The following is a 10,682-nucleotide window of genomic DNA, read 5'->3' as shown; positions in this document are numbered from 1 at the left end:
TGTTTTTCATACTGATAATGAACAGTCAATAGGTAATAATTTGCTGATTTATCAATAGCCAATTAACTGATACCCAGTAACTGATAAAAATTGAATTGTATTTATAATTTTCATAAGAGTGGTTGTCTCAAGTTTAGTTTTGAATAACAACAACAAAACTCAGATAAGTCAGCTTTCAATCAGATTTTATTGATAAAAAGATAGTAAAGACATTACCCACAACCATAGAATACCTTCCCTTGGAATTGTTCCTGACAGCTTGCTTCCAGTTGTTTCCCCTTTCACAAATTAAATCCTTGTTATCCCTTCTTCTTTACCATGATGACCCCAAACAACTTCCTCCTTTTGGAACATACTTCTCATCTCAGGTTATTTCCTAAGTCCTCCGTTCCCTTGTAACTTTCCAACTGTCTCAACCTGGTAGCTGTTCATTGTTTATTCCCTTATTTGGATCATTTTATTCGTTATGCATTTTGCACACATTTTGTGGTAAGTATTACTAAAATGTTACAATAATTTCAAAATACATGGTTACTGTTTGGTAAAATTCCAGTACTCATAGTTAGCCAAAGTGCAAAGCATCACAGGACTCTAGCTCCCAAGCAAGCTGTAGATTTGTCCTTTGGCCTGTTTAGATATCAAACAATCGCCCAATTCACCTACACACTTCCCTTAGTGATGTTTTAGTTTTGAGACTGACTAGTCAAGGCCCCCACTCCTCTTTCTCTTCCAGGAAGTGCTAAACATGAGCAGCAATAAGAGCCCATTTCCTTGGTTTGAGATATTCTTTCAGTATAACAGAACATATGAACAGGTGTCAGAGACAAGTCACCCCTCCTTCTACTATGGATTCATCACCCTATGCTGGAGTTGTTGGATGGGAGAGTTACTGTATGATCTGTAAGAAAAATGCTCACATTCTTTTCTACAGTGTATTGTGTGACACAGCTGTAGGCAGTAACTGGACAACAGAGCCAATAAACTCCGGAGAGATGCCTCCTGTGGATAACTGTCAAATCTTTATTTCAGAAGGATTTACCCGTAATGGTGAAAGATTATAGTTACCAAGCAAGAAATTACAAAAATGTAAAAGCCTCATGATTTCATAGGGTATGTCTACACTACAAAGTTAGTTCGAACTAATGGACGTTAGTTCGAACTAACTTTCATAGGCGCTACACTAGCGCTCCGCTAGTTCGAATTAAATTCGAACTAACGGAGCGTTTAGTTCGAACTAGGTAATCCTCATTCCACGAGGATTAAGCCTAGTTCGAATTTACTAGTTCGAATTAAGGGCTGTGTAGCCACTTAATTCGAACTAGTGGGAGGCTAGCCCTCCCCAGGTTTCCCTGGTGGCCACTCTATGCCCCCCTCCCAGCCCCGGACCCCTTAAAGGGGCACGGGCTGGCTACGGTGCCCGTGCCAGGTGCAAGCCTGCCAGCACCCAGCCAGCAGACCCTGCACCTGGCACGGATCGAGCCACCCACCCGATGCCCCCCAGCCCTCCCCCTCTTCCCGGGACCAGGCTGGCGGCTCCCGGGAGCTTGCCCGGGACCGCAAGAGGCGGGCACCCGCCTGGGCTAGTGCAGACATCGTGGACCTCGTCCACGATCTCCGCACTAGGCACAGGAAAGTGGCCGGCTAGGGCAGGAGAGCTGCCAGCCTGGCCACCCAGGAGCAGGTGTGCATGAAAATCAAGGGGGTCCACTGAGACCCCCGACCCTGAGCCTTGAGCTTACAATGGCTGTCCTGGGTCAGACCAAAGGTCCATCTAGCCCAGTAGCCTGTCTGCCGACAGCAGCCAACCCTAGGGACCCTGGAGGGGATGGACCGAAGACAGTGACCAAGCCATTTGTCTCGTGCCATCCCTCTCCAGCCTTCCACAAACCTGGGGCAGGGACACCACTCCTACCCCCTGGCTAATAGCACTCCATGGACCCAACCTCCATGACTTGATCTCACGTCCCTTTAAACTCTGTTCTAGTTGTAGCCTTCACAGCCTCCTGCAGCAAGGAGTTCCACAGGTTGACTCTTTGCTTTGTGAAGAAGAACTTTCTGTTACTAGTTTGAAGCCTGCTACCCATTCCTTTTCTTTGGTGTCCTCTAGTCCTTCTTTATGGGAACTAATGAAGAACTTTTCTGAATGCACCCTCTCCACCCAACTCCTGCTTTTAGAGACCTCTATCCTGTGCCCCCTCCGTCTCCTCTTTTCTAAGCTGAAAAGTCCCAGTCTCTTTAGCCTCACTTCATATGGGACCTGTTCCCAACCCCTGATCATTGTAGTTGCCCTCCCCTCTCCCAGCCTCTCTCTTCCCCTCTCCCACCTCCTTTTCCCAGTCTCCCCCAGTTTTGTTCAATAAAGACAGATTCCATTTTTGAACACAATTGTCCTTTATTTTGTACATCAATAAGAAGGGGGGCTAGGGAAGGGTAAGTGGAAGGAGGTGAGGGAGGAATGGGGTACGAGCCCCCGATGGGGAGGACTGGGCTGGCTCTGCGGGCTTCTGGGTGTGGAAGCTCTCCTTCAGCCCCCCAATTGCCCCCTCTTCCCAGATGGCAGCCTGCGGCAAGTGCAGCCGGGCTGATGGCTGAGTGCTGTGATGTGCCGAGTGTGAGTACTCAGGGCACTCCAAGCCAGGACTGCTTTGCAAGCAGGGCTCCCCTGAGAACTGTCTGTCCCGGGTGGGGGTCGGGACCCTTTAAGCGCAGCCCTCGGCTAGCTCGACTGAGTTAGCCCTTAGAGCATTTTATCTCTTCTGTTTTCTCTGCATTTCACATGCTAAACACCAACAGCATCCCATACAAGAGTACATGAATTTCAATCTAACCATGGAATCCATGTAGCAGAAATATATTCTTATGCTTATGGCAATTGGCAGCTTTGGCTATTTTATCTATCTCTTTTCCCATGAGCATTAATGCTTTTCCACAACAGATTTAATGGTCACAGTGCTGTTACCAACAACACAGTGGAGGAAAAGCAGAAATTAGTAAACACCAGAATCATCATCATCCTGGCTGGCAACAGCTGGAACACAAAAACACAGATAAGACATAAATTGAAAGAAAATGCCATCTAGAAATTGAGTTAAAAACATTAGTCTGTCAGTAGGAACAGTAAGGCTTGTAAACCAGTAAATATGACCACATGAAGGCTTCTTGCATTAATCTGCCTTGGGCCTGATTGTACTATTATATACACCCATTTCACACAGGTGTAACTCCATGGACTTCATTGGAGTGTCTCTTGATTTATAGCAATATGAGAGGGAAAAGAGACACAGTGTGTTACTATGGATTTGCAGCCACTTTAGTAAGCCATGGAGGGAATTCTGATGGTTTCCTGTTGACATTTTGATTGTTTACCTTTCCTCAACTAATGAGTCAAGTCTCCCAACCCCTATGACTTCATAGCAAATGGAGCCAGGACCTTTCAGCACCATGAGATCCCTTCAGGAGTTGGAATCATAACTGGAGAGGTACTGGCCAGAAAGTTTGCTTTATGTCTATGACCCCATTTTATACACACTGATGTCCACAGTATATTACAGGAATAGACCGATTTAGATAAATACGTTATATCAGATAGAGAAATGTCATAAGTGGTGTTCACAATTATTTATGAAGGCAAAATCCAGTTTGGGCCCTTTTAAAAGTCAGACCCATCTTTCAAAGAATAAATCAGACTTTCTTTAGCAATAAACATTCTATGGATTTTGTTTTTAATAGGCAAACCTTTCCCAGGGGTTAGAGGCATCACCCACAGGACTGGATAAGGCTGCAGCAATGGTTACATACTTAAGAAGAAGAAGAAGTCTCAGAGAGAGGAGCACATGACCAGCTGTTATCTTTATGACTATTTAGTTTGGACACAGTCTGTTGCTCTTCTGCTCGATAGATGTTCTCACGGTCCAGTCTGCAGATCAAGCTGTCAGGTATGTAAATATAGACAAGTCAGATTCTCCACTTTGATTGTGAGGAACTTTCTGAACTGTCAACTGACAATAAAACCCACACAAAACTATTTGTGATCCTGCCCTGGTCTCAGAAACATGCGTTTTAACTTAACCAAGTTCCTTAAATACTGCATCAAATATATGAGGTGCACAGAATAATACATTTAAAAAAACAGATGAACAGTAATCATTACTCAACTATTTCCTCCAATGGGCACATTTGTTACAAAGGGTGGACAATATAGCCAAAGTATATTGAGCATTATCTCCTACATCTATACCTCACATTTAGGTAAAGGGGTGTAACCATGTCATCCCATCCAGAGCCCCCCTACATGGCAACAGCAGGGCTCTGGAGCATCCCTGCCTCCATTTCCTTCCAGATGGCTTATCTGTGAGTCCAGGTTTTCTTTATATGCCTAATAGCATCCCCCTTCCAGGGGTCAAAATAACAAAAACTTCAATACAAAGGAGAAAGAACAATCTTCATACAGCTTCCTAGGTTCCCATTTGTTATGTCGTGGGGAGTTTACAGTATAGGAAGAAATCAGTGGAAATGCAGAGAGCTTGAGTAGTTGCAAGTGTCCATTTTATTGCATAGCACAGAACTAACTAGCACAAGCCCAGACTAGCTGGGCTGACCCCAGTGACCTACTCAGTTACTATAACAACAAGATCTATATCTACAACCCAATGTGAAAGTAGAAAGAATTATAGTGTAAGAGAAAGATGAATTATACTGTAATAATTGAATAAGTTGAAGGAATACTATTTGTCTCTGAACAGGAAAGAGATGATTATGTTTGTAGGTATGCAGATCAGAATGAAGCCAGGTATGCCTGGGATAACAGGAAAAGGAACATTAGGTGTTAGGCAGAAAGTAATTGAGGTAACCAGAGAGATATGAACAGGAGATTGCTGTGTGCTTGATGTGGAAATGAAGATACTTGACTAGTCTCATACTAATCATGTGAAGTTTTACCACCTTTTAATCTTGTTAAGTTGGCTTTCTTTTGACTGTATCTATCTAAGGGCCTTGTATGGTACTCACATTTTCTGGGTGTATTAGCAGAGCGGCTTTGCTAATAAACAGAACAGTCTGACAAATCTGTGAGTCCTGTGTGTCTGATTTTGACAATTATATACAACATATTCCTCCCCCCTTAATAAAAACATCCCCTTAAGAAAACAAAAACTAACTAAGAAATGACGGTAGACCGCCTCAAATTCCCAGCTAACCCTGGGGATTTGTTTGCCCCAGCTGTGAGTTAATCTCAACTAAAGGTCCAGCCATTGAGGAGGCCTCCTTTCTCTAGGTGGATTATGGCGGACATCTGGCATTCTCGCACCCGAAGATGTTATGGGTGCAAGCCTGGCACTGGGCTGGGAACTTGAAGTGTGAACAGGGGAGGCTGTTGGATCAGCCTGCTCAGGGAGGGGGTTATTGCTCACCGCTGGTGGTGACGGAGGAGGAGAGTCAGGAGCAGGTGATTCTTGACACGGTAGCTCACCAGCAGTGGGAAGGACGGGCAACTCAACTGGAGATGTGCCTTGGGGGCAGGAATAACCTGTCAATAACTAATCTACATGCCGCCACCAGATGAGATCCTTCGCAGTCTGGATAGTATAGGAAACAAGTTCTGTTTGAGCAATAATAGTGGCAGGGACCCATTTAGCTCCAGGAGCATAGTTCCGAGACAAAACTGGCTGTCCAGGACTAAAGGTTCAATCTTTTGCTCTGGATGCACGCCTGATGACTTGACCTTGCTGCTGATGTTGCACAATATGTCACGGTTCTGAAGGTTTCAGCAAATCAAAGTCATTAGAAAAGCCGGAGACACTTTGGTTGTAGCATGAGGAGTGTTTCTGTAAGATAGTAAGAAGGTGTCCAGACTCTTTTGTATGAGTGAATGTCCTCTAACCGATTTCAAAGCTTGTTTCATTGTCTGAACAAACCTTTCAGCCAATCCATTTGTGGCTGGATGATAGGGTGCTGAAGTGATGTGATGGATCCCGTTTACTTTCATAAAACTCCTAAGAGACAAACTGTGGACAAACTTTGGTTCAGGAAGACCAAAATGACAAAAGATTCCCCCTAGTTTTTGGATAGTACGCTCAGCAGTAGTGGAAGGCATTATACAGAGTTATATATCTCAACTAAAGGCCATTTGGAATGAGCATCTACCACCACCAATAATATGCTACCTTCAAATGGGCCAGCAAAATCAACATGAATATGTTGCCATGGTTTTTCAGGCCAGTCCCATGGGTGTAGAGGTACCAATTGAAGTGCATTCCTCACACCTTGGCAAGAAATACAAGCTCTTGCCTTCTCTTCAATGTCACTCTTCAAGCCAGACCACCAAAAATAGCTTCGTGCAATTTCTTTCATGCGCACCATTCCACAATGACCTGATTGCAGTTGCTCTAACATCTGTTGTCGCGGTATTTTTGGAATAATGACACGCATTCCCCACAACAAACACCCTGAATGGGTTGATAACTCGGTTCTCCTGGACATGAAGGGGTCAAGGTCAGGTGAGACCTGAGAGTTCTGTAGAGATGTTCCACGCATCACTAGTTCCATTACTTGGGACAGTACTGGGTCAACACGAGTTGCTCTCTTAACTTGTGCAGCAGTGATGGGCATATTCTCTACATGTTCAAAGTAAAAGATTTCCTTCTGGCCACTATCTTGATGTTTGACTGGCAAAGGCAGCTTAGAGAGACCATCTGCATTGCCATGCAGAGTGGCTTTCCGATATCTGATCTCATATGTGTGTCCTGAAAGCCACAATGTCCATCATTTCATACGACTAGCAGCCATTGGTGGAATACCTGTGTGTGGACCAAAAATTGCTGTCAGAGGTCGATGGTCAATGAGATGTGTAAACTTCCGTCCAAACAGGTACTGGTGAAATTTTCAAATTGCTGAAGGCATAACATGTGACAAGACCTCTCCCACTTCATATGAGGAGGCATCACAAGCCAACTGTAAAGGTAAGGATGGATCAAAATGTGTCAGGACCTCTGCGTTTAGCAATGCACATTTAGCCTTGTTAAATGCAACATCACAGGCGTCAGTCCACTTCCAGACCTTTTTCAGGCCAAGGAGCTCGTGAAGTGGTTTTAATAGTGTGGCTAGCTGTGAAATAAACCTTCCATAATAGTTCAATAGTCCTAGAAATGAGTGAAATTGACTCACATTTTGAGGGGGTGGAGCCTCCACAATAGCCTTAACTTTTGAAGGGGACATATGAAGGCCAGTAGCATCAATGATGTGTCCCAAATATTCAACAGAGGGCTGAAAGAATGCACACTTATCTTTACGGACTTGTAGGCCAAACTCTTCCAGTCTTTGTAGGGTAGCCTCTAAGTTCTTAAGGTGATCCTCCTCATTCCCACCTGTGACCAGGATGTTGTCAAGATAGCATTGGACTTCTGGCAAGCCACACAAGATCTGGTCCATAGCTCTCTGGAACAAAGGTGGGGCAGAAGTTATTCCAAAGGGTAAGCGACAGTAACGATAAAGCCCTTTATGCATCACAACAGTCAACAGCTCTTGGGATTCCTCATCAACTTGCATTTGTAAATATGCTTGACTCAGATCAATCTTGCTGAACTTTTGTCCTCCAGCCAGGCCCACAAAGATGTCATCGATGCGAGGAAGGGGGTATTGCTCTGCACATAACACAGGGTTAACAGTGACCTTAAAATCCCCACAAATCCAAATAGAACTGTCTTTCTTCAATATTGGAACTATTGGAGTTGCCCATGGACTATGGGTAACTGGTATTAGGACTCCATTTTTGACTAGGCGCTCCAGGTCTGCTTCAACTTTTGGCCTGATAGCATATGGCACAGTTCTGGCCTTCAGATATTTTGGTTGGCTACCAGACCTCATTGCAGGAGGAATAACACGTAGTTCGAAATAGGGCTTTATTTTGAACGCCCGTTTCACTGCCGCATGTAGACGCAGGCAGTTATTCCGGGCTTGTAAATTTCAAAAATGGCGCCCGGCGGGATGATGCAAATCAAGCGTGGGATATTTAAATCCCGGGCTTGATTTGCAATTCCAAATGCCTACATTTGCAGCCCTATTCCGAAATAGGCTGCAAGTGTAGACATACCCACTCACTCCCTACAGAATTGTCCAGCCCCACTTCCTTCATTCCCCTACAATCCTGCCCTCCCCCCACTCGCTCCCAACAGTCCAGCCCCCCCAGACCAGCCCACACCTCAATGATCCAGCCCCCCCAATCCTGCCCTACCCCCCACTCACCCCCAACAGTCCAGCCCTCCCATTTATTCCCCCCCCCCCCCGCTCTCATCTCCGGGTTCCCGATGCGCCTCCTTCAAGACATTTTTTCAAAGTGGCAGCTGAGCGGTAACACCAGCCCTGCCCCCTCCACCTAGAGGGAGCCCCGGCAGCAACCCGCCCGCCCTTGGTCAGCCACTGGGCTCTGAGCCAATCGCAGTATCGAAGAGGGGCCTTCATATTCTTCCAGCAATGGTGGGGAAGCCGCTTCTCCCTGCACTGCCAAGCTCTGTGCATCCCCAGGGAGAGGCATCGGTTTCTCATCTCTTCCCTCCCACAGTACCTTAAAACCTTCTCCTGGAGGAAAGGTTATCCCATGGAAACCCTACAAGGGTGGGGAAGCACTGGAATGGGTTATCTAGGGAGGTGGTGGAATCTCCATTTTTAGAGGGTTTAAAATTCTGGCTTGACAAAGCCCTGGCTGGGATGATTTAGTTAGGGTTGGTCCTGCTTTTAGCAGAGGGTTGGATTTGATGACCTCCTGAGGTCTTTTCCAACCCTACAGTTCTATGATTCTATTATTCTTTGCCAGCAGTGGAAGATTTGGCTGTTCAGCAAAAAGGAAATTGGGCTAGGGAGCAAAGAAATAATACGGGTAGGAAAAATGGTAACAAAAGGAACAGCTGGTAGAACAAAAGACCTCTCCAAGTTCAGGATGCAGAGATTGGCTGCTAACTTAATTGTGATCTGAGGGACTGAAGAAGGATCTGACATTGGATCAATAATAGGAAAAAAAGGGGTTCAGAGGAAGGGAAAAGTGTGGGAACGAATGTAGAGAGTCCTGTTTTTTCAGCAAAGATGTTTTAATTGTTTGCTTGGCAGGAGAGGGGTAGAAGGTGGGAGGGGAGGGTAGGGGCCATCTATCCTGATGCCACTACATTGAAGGTGCATCTACACAGCACAGTTATTTTGAAATAATGGCTGTTATTTCGAAATAACAATGTGAGCATCTACGCATCAATTCCATTATTTTGAAATTATTTCAAAATCTGCAAACCTCATTCCACGAGGAATAATGCTTATTCCAAAATAACTATTTTGGAATAGCAGTAGTGTGGATGCTCCACTGCTGCTATTTCAAAATAGCTTCTCCCCAGGACCATTCAGAGTAATTACTTCCCAGGGCCTCCTGGGGCTCTGAATCGAGGTAGCACGTCCATATTAGGGAAGCCTGCCTCGGACTAATTTTGAGACTTCCCTGTAGTATAGATGTGCTATTTTGAAATAAGCTATTTCAGAGTATTTCTTCCAGAATAGCTTATTTTGAAATAAGCGTGCCGTGTAGATGTATACTGAGCGAATAAATCCCTGGGATTCTGTTCCATTGGGTGTACATGCTCAGCCCATTGTTTTCAATTCATAGTTGAATGTGATACAATTTTTGGTTGGATTGTTTGAGAATGAAAGAGTTACCAGGAAGGGAAGTGATTAGAGAAAATATCCAGGAGAAAGTTTGGAATTTCAAAACTTTGTCTATATATTTTATTAGGAAGCATCTTTTTCCACACAGATTATTCTGGATATTGGGGGTTTACTTCTGTTCATTGAATTAATGACCAGTTATCGACAGTAAGGTGCAGCAAGTTTGTTACAAATAGACAGCTGTGAGAACCTCTCTCCTGCATCTCTATCAGCTGCAAATAATCCAAAGAGCCAGAATAATGACTTTTCCCCCTTCCTGTGTTTATGTGGGGAAAGAAAGGGCAAATTCTTCAATTCTAACATATGGAAGTTGGGCATGCCCATGGCTCCTGACTCCTAGCCCTATTCACTGGACCTTAAGAAGCAATGGGCAAGATTATTTCTAGGGTCCCTCACTTCAGTACATTATCAACAAGCACACAAAATTCAGGATGTCCATCTGATTCAAAAGTGCCCTACCTTTGCTCAGCAGCTTCCCTAGAGCGCCATCTCATTCTTTTCTCTCTGGGTACATCTAAACTACATCCCTTTTTCGATAAAGGGATGTAAATTAGACAGATTGAAACTGTAAATGAAGATGTGATTTGAATTTCCTGTGCTTCATTTACATAATGGCGGCTGCAGCTTTTTTTCAAAAAGCCGCTTTTTGAAAAAAAACCCGTGGGCAAGAAACTACTGTTATTTTGGCAGAGCAATGAGGTGAGTCCTGTAATAAACCACTTGTGCAGAGCAATAAAAACACCACTTACAGCTAATCTAGCTGCCTTTTCCAGAAGGGCTTTCCTCCCAGAGGAGCAACATTTCTCAATTTACTCATCTCCTTCAGGATTTGTTTGCTTGTTTGTTTATTCTGTGATTGGTTTTACATGGAAAAGCTGTCCTGGAACAAAGACAAATGGATTCAAATTCATAGCAAGGTAGCTTTCAAGTCTGATCACTGGGGTCTCTTCAAACATATTAGAAATGATGAGAGAGATGGGATAATC

At 44.5% G+C, this 10,682-nt stretch overlaps 1 long non-coding RNA gene across 2 annotated transcripts in view; it reads left to right on the top strand.

The window, feature by feature from the left end:
- The window catches only part of LOC112543852 (uncharacterized), a 32,824-nt gene extending 27,783 nt beyond the window's left edge, over positions 1-5,041 (top strand). For both annotated transcript variants that reach the window (XR_003087121.2, XR_012896310.1), the window contains one exon: positions 3,730-5,041. This is a non-coding gene — a long non-coding RNA (uncharacterized LOC112543852). The remainder of the gene's footprint in view (positions 1-3,729) is intronic.
- The last annotated feature ends 5,641 nt before the right edge of the window (positions 5,042-10,682 follow it).

Source organism: Pelodiscus sinensis, chromosome 17 (assembly GCF_049634645.1).
Source record: "Pelodiscus sinensis isolate JC-2024 chromosome 17, ASM4963464v1, whole genome shotgun sequence".
In the NCBI taxonomy this organism is placed as follows: Eukaryota; Metazoa; Chordata; order Testudines; family Trionychidae; genus Pelodiscus; species Pelodiscus sinensis.
This window is presented reverse-complemented; position numbering and strand designations above follow the sequence as displayed.